Below are 6881 nucleotides of genomic sequence, written 5' to 3' on the forward strand. Positions count from 1 at the left end.
GGATTTCTGGTGAGAGGTAATAGAAATCACTTCCCTGATTTTTATTTCAGTTTCCCCTTCTGGGAAAAAATGGTTATAAAGTAGTTGATTTAATTTTCTCTCTTTCAACTGTAGCATCCTATGTCTCCTAAGATCTATGCAATCCCAATAAGGTCCCAATATGTTTTGGGAATCATTAAGGAGGACTGGTGGAAGTATTCATCTCATCTCCTCCTGGTGAGACAGCTGTCAGCCAAATTATGAAGTTCCCTTTCCCTTCATGGCATTTACACTTTTCAAATATTTAAATTCTAATCATCTCACTTAGTCATCGTTGATCTAAGCTGGGCATATTTTGTCCTTTTAATCACTCTTCATAAATCATTCCTCGCCTCCACCCCCATTCTCTCAATTGCTGGTTAGTGCTGCTCTTCTCCAGGCTTTACCTAACTTAGAAAGAGTTTCATCCATCATTTATTAAATGTTTACTATACATCAATTCTCTGCAAAGCACTTGGGGAGATAGACCAGAAGTATACAGTACGATCTTTGCTTTGAGATGTTTGTAATTTAAATGGGGAATTCATGTAAACAAACATAATAACTCCTAATTTATAGTAATTAATCAACAAGTAATTATTAAATTCTACTACTAGTGCTAGACACTAGAGATTAAAAGGCAAAAGTGAAACAGTCCCTGCACAAGGAGAAGGGTTATTTTCTAATGGTACAATTCATAAGCCCCCAGCCGTGTGTTACCTGCCATAATTATTAGTGGATTATCAGTTGACCAGTTTTGATTGGCTTTCATAGAGAGATATTTACAAAAGTGGTATTAATAGACAGTTGGTATAAAACATTGCCCCTTTAAAAAAAAAAGTCTGTGACACTCTCCTACAAGTATATAAAAAGTTTAAGTGAAAGTAGACTCAGACTTAGAGATTACATGTTGCATAGAAGTAACTCATTATTACAGGAAGACCTTTTATAGAAGTTCTCAAAATGTTCCCCTTAGATATGATCCAGCTTTCCTGCTGAGCTCTTTACAAAGCCTTTAATCTGTACCCAATCTGTCTTTGTCCCAGTGTAAATTGCAACAGCCATTTCAGGATGCTGTCATGATGGCCCTGGGAATATGAAAAGCCCTCTGGACCCCCAAAATTCACAAGCTCAAGGTCAAGTTCTCTGGTCAAGTACACTGGAAGGGAGTAGATGAAACCAAGACCAAGATTAAAACTTGGGGCTCTGCCCTTTCCTCCCAAGTGATTTCTTCTTTGACAATTAGTCAGGATATTCTGTTCATTTTAAATAAGTCTCTCCCATTTGGAGGAGAAGGATATTAATCAGTGAAATCTCTGATCAGTTTCATAAAATCTTCAATCTACTTTTTTGAAACTACAGGCCATACATCCAGAGAAAGAACTAAGGAGACTGAATGCAGATTAAAACATATTTTTGTTTATCTTCTTGTGCTTTTTTACCTTTTGTTCAGATTTTTTCACTTTTCTTCTCTTTTTTCTCTATACCTGATTTTTCTTTTACAACATAACTAATATGGGAATGTGTTTAAAATGATTGTACATGTTTAACCTGTATCAGATTGCTTACTGTCCTGGGGAAGAGAAAGGGAGAAAAATGTGGAACTAAAAATTTTATTAAAAAATGAATATCAAAAATTGAAAAAAATAAAACACTATTACTAATTATTTTAAAAGAAACTATAGGGCATTTATTTCTTTTTCTTTTGGAGAATCTAGTGTCTACTTTCCAAAGGAACATGAGTTTGAGTACTGTCACTCTGATGAGAGGATACAGAGATTAGTTTCTAATAACTTTGATGCCTCTTAGATACTGGCCACTGTGAATCAGAGGTTTAGACTTGTGTTAAAAAAACTTGCCACTCCCCATTGGCCTATAAAAAGAAATTGGTAGAGATTTTTTCTTTCTTGAATTTCCAGAGGGAGAAAGGAAGAAGAGAAAGAAAGAGAGGGGAAGGAGGGAGAAAAGGAAGAAGAAGAAAAAGAAAGGAGACAAACTCCTAAAATTGAAATAAACTCAATTAAAAATCCAAATCCAAGGTATTTTTAAACAATCTTGGAACATTAATTGAAACTGCATTCTGAATAAAAATAAGCAGTCAACCAAAAGTGGTGAATTAAAAATAGAAGATGGATTAAAATTTTGCTGCAGATTTTCCCTCAAAAAAGATGAAATAAAAAGGAAATGATCTTGACTAGGAACAATGAGTTCTGTGGGAACTTCCCATTGGACCAATAGAGAATCTCCAAAGAGAAAGAATGTTGGACCTCATACTGAGGTAGTGATCACAATCATGGCAAAGATGTCTGGGCTCAGGGTACAGATACTCACTGGATGAAAATTACTCCATCTCCTCTGAGATTATAATCTCCCAGCACAGGTAGGGATGAGTATAGAGATTTCTGAGAAGATAGAATTTTAATAGAGCAAAGCTAAGATTCATGATCCTTTTCGGATAACCTTGAGGGTTATCTGAAAATTCAATGACCATGCCCAGGTACCCAGAAGAGCCTTATCCTCTCAGGGAACCCATTGACTAAGGGGAGAAAACTTCTAATTTGCAGGAGAGATTTGAGGAATGCCTAATGATAGCATCCTAGATGCAGATGCTACATAGGTTAGTTTCCCAATCCTCCATCTGGTTTCAGAGGAACACTACTCTACTGTATCAGAACTGTGAGTCTCAGAGCAATTCATTTTTCAAACTACTCTGCTGGGGAAAGAGAATGAGATCAAACTCATCCTTGAAATGCTAGCTGATAGTGTTTCTGTGCTTTACTATTCATTTCTTGCCCAATTATATATTTTATTGTTTCAATGCTGTTCCTCACCCGAGTCTGTTAGTATGGTGAACAACTAGACACTAAAACTTGTGTTGATCTCAGAATTTCCATTTTCTAACTAGATGAGGGCAAAGCAAACCAGATGAGTAAATTTCTATTAAAAAATTATAACCACAGTTTGAACTCAAATTCATGAGAACTCAGAGCTGGTTGAACCAGTGGAGTAAGTAAGGTCTTAGACCTTAAAAACCATTTAGCCCAGCCACCGTTTCATAGATTACTTGTATAAAATTTCCAATAAATGATCACTGAGACCTTCTCTCTTGAAGGCCTCTCTCTTGACTGGTAAACTCTCACAGAATTTTAAGGTTGAAAGGGGGTACAAAGGTCACCTAGTCTAATGAATACCTAAACAACAATCGACTCCACAATATATCCAACAAAGGTTCATCATCCAGTGAAGACCTCTAGTAAGAGGGAATCCATTAATTCCAAAGCATGAACTCTTAACCTAGAGCACATAGACTCTGATGGATCCAACAACTTGGATGAGAAAAAAATTGCACCTTTTCACCAACCTCTAACTACAATTTCACATTTCTTTCGATTTTAAATTGAATGTTGAATGTAGACAACAAATATTATTTTGGGGAAGGCCTATATTTCATTAGGCTACTAATGGGGTGCATAAAATAAAAAAAGGATGAGGATCCTCTAAAAGCACCTCATTCCACTTTGGGATAGTATTTAAGCATTAGGAAATTTTTAGGGGGAAAATATTAAATTTTAAGTATTTTGTTTGGTATTTAAATATTAACTATTTTTGGTTTGGTTGTCACTGGAATTGATAGGCACTCCAGGAGATTCATAAGTCAGGATTCAATCCAGGAGATTCACAAGTCAGAAGGACAAGCCCACTAAAGGAGGAGCCCACTAGAGGAGGAGCCCACTAGAGGAGGTAAGACAGATTCATTCCAACTTTAACCTTTTGTGCTGGCTGGAGACAAGAGGCTGAAGCTGGCAGAGGCAGAGGTAAAGGATTGGAATCAAGGAGAGAGATAGGCCTCTAAGAAAGCTAACCGGGCTATTTTGAAGGAGACAATAAAGGATCTGGACTTTAACTCCTGACTGCATTTGAGATGGTTTTTACTCAGAACTGAAATAAGGCTGCTTCCAGAAGCCCCCCAAGAAATCTGCTCCCAGAAAACAATATATTTTAGAGAAGAGAACATTACACAGTACCTTCACTGTTTTGGTAGTCCTATTCAATAGACTTCCTAAAATATGGCCCCCAGAGCTGAACACAAGATTCCAGATGTGGTCAGACTTGAGTCAAGTACAGAAAAACTTATTTTGCATCCTATACCTCTCTTAATGTGACTTTACCTATTTTTAGTTTTTTGCCCACTGTAACCCCAAATCTTTTCCTACACAACTGCCATGAATGTCATATATTTGGTATGGTCTCATTAGATCAGAATGCAGTGGGACTAGCATTTCCTCTGTTTAGGATCAGATGCCTATTAATAGAGTCTATTGGCATAAGTTTCTTTTGGCTGTTCTATCACATTTATTGACATACTAATTATGCAATTCACTAGGATCCCAGGACCTTTCCATATAAATTGATTTGATCCATATCTGTCCCATTCTATATTTATATAGATGACTTGTTGAATATATACAGGTATTTCACACTTATTTCTACTTTATTTCATTCTTACTTGATTTGTCTAATCTATTTAAATTGTTTCAGACCCTCATTTATACATACAATCCATTGACTCTCTTTTTCTGCTTTGTTTCATGTACAAATTGGATGTCTGTAACATCTACATATTTGTCTAAGTCATTTATATAAACAGTGAGTTGCATAAGGAAAGGCAAAAATCCCTGAACATCAGCTCTGTGGGACACTTGGAACAAAGTTAAAACTGGGAAGGGAGGAATATGGTGGGACCCAGCTCAGGAAGAACTGACCTGGCATTTCTTTTCCAGAGGGAGAAGAGATGGCATCTGTTAATTTCAAATGTTAACTCATTATTCTTGTTAACTGGGTGCTAAGTTCAATTGTTGCTATGTTGCTATTAAGGAAATTACCATTTCTTTAGGCATAGAGATAGAGACTGGAACCAATGAGCAATATTCAAACAAAATAAATCCACAAATTGACTAAGTTTGACAATGGTGTTTAGTAGGAGACCCTCAACTCTTTATCAGGCGGTAAGTCAATCATTCGTCTTTGGTTCTCTGGAGTCATGGTTGTCATTGAAATGATCAGAGTTGTAAAGTATTTCAAATGTGATTTTCTTAATGATGTGATTCTTAATAATGTGTAAATTGTTGTGGTTCTTATAAAGCATTTAAAAGTTTCTCTTGCTATTTTGGGGATGATAGAAAGATGGGTGCTAGACAATAGTATTATAACTGACTCTAGTGCTTTACACAGTACTTGGTACATAGTATGCTTTTTATATTGATAAATTGACATTTATATTATGCTTAAGGGTTCAAGAGCAATTTAAATACATTTTTATATTTGATCTTCATAATAGCTCAAAGAAAAAGGAAGGATAGGGAATGATTTCATTAGTGTTAATAATTCCCAGATGAGGAAATTCCCTCCAGCAATGGAGATAGGTCAACAACTTCTCTGCAACTATTTTATCTTGGGTCATAAAAGTAATGTAGGCAGAGCAGGGATTTAAACCCAACTCTTTCCAGCACCCTCTCTTTCCATTAAGCCAGATTGTCTTTAGAAAGTTAAATAATACAATCAAGTGGAACAGTGGATAAAGTGCCAGGAATGAAGTCAGCAATACTCATCTTCATGATTTCAAATCTAGCCTCAGACACTGACTAGACCCTAGGCAAATTATTTAATCCTGTTTGTTTCAGTTTTCTCATCCAAAAGGAAATGGCAAACCACTCCAGATTCTTTGCTAAGAAAATACCAAATGGAATCATGAAGTGTCAGAGATAACTGAAATAATGACTGAACAACAAGAACAATTATTATCCTCATTTTACAGATGGGAAAAGTGAGGCTCTGAAAAGTTAGGTCACATTGGTAGTAAGAATCAGAAGCAATATAGAGAGGTTATATGTTATATCCATTAGCCAATCAACTAATAACATTTGTTAAATATCAACTGTGTGCTAGGCTCTGTACTAGCCACTATAGTTATAAAACCAAAAATGAAATGGTTCCTGCTGTTAAGTATCTTATATTCTATTGGAGAAGACAATGTTTGTTTGTGTGTGTGTACACATACATAAACATTATATATACATATGTGATATATATGTAAAATATTTTCAAATTAAGTACAAGATAATTCCAGGGGGACAAACAAGTTGCTAAAGAAGATTAAAAAGATTTTATGTATAAGAAGGAGTATAATCTGAGTTTTGCAGGAAACCAAAGGAGCCCCAGATCTGGAACTAGAGGATTTGGGTTTGAATGACCACTCTTCTACATATTCCCTAAGTGACCTTGGACAGAAACATTATTTCTCTGGGTCTTCATTCTCTCCTCTGCAAAATGAGAGAATAGGACTAGTGTCCAGAAGGCGACATGCGGATTTTGGACGTTGCTTTTGAAGATTTCCTTAAAGCCTATTATTGTGATCATCATCTCAGTCACTCCAAATCAGTGAATAGTCTGAAAGAAGCAGACATTCGGCCAGAAGCAAATTTCAAAGGCCCTTACTTGTGACCTCAGTCACTAAGGAGAATCAAGAGAAAAAGTTAATTCAGTGTCTTAAATTGATTTTTAGGCTGATCCATATGAGGGGATATTTTCTCATTTTGCTTCTGGGTCCATTGAGGTTCAGAAAAGCTAAGGGATTTGTTTAAAGCATAAATAAAGAATAAGTAAAACAACCCAATTTTTCTAAAACCACAAACCATAACCTTTCCTCTAAATTGTGTGTCCTAAATGATCAAATAAAGGAATAAGTATTTATATGGAGCCTTGTACTGGGCATTATTCTAAGCACTTTTCAAAATATTATCTCATGTGATCCTTACAACCACCCTATGAAGTAGAGACTATTATTATCCTCATTTAACAGATGA

This window comes from Sarcophilus harrisii, chromosome 2 (genome assembly GCF_902635505.1).
Source record: "Sarcophilus harrisii chromosome 2, mSarHar1.11, whole genome shotgun sequence".
Taxonomy (NCBI): Eukaryota; Metazoa; Chordata; class Mammalia; order Dasyuromorphia; family Dasyuridae; genus Sarcophilus; species Sarcophilus harrisii.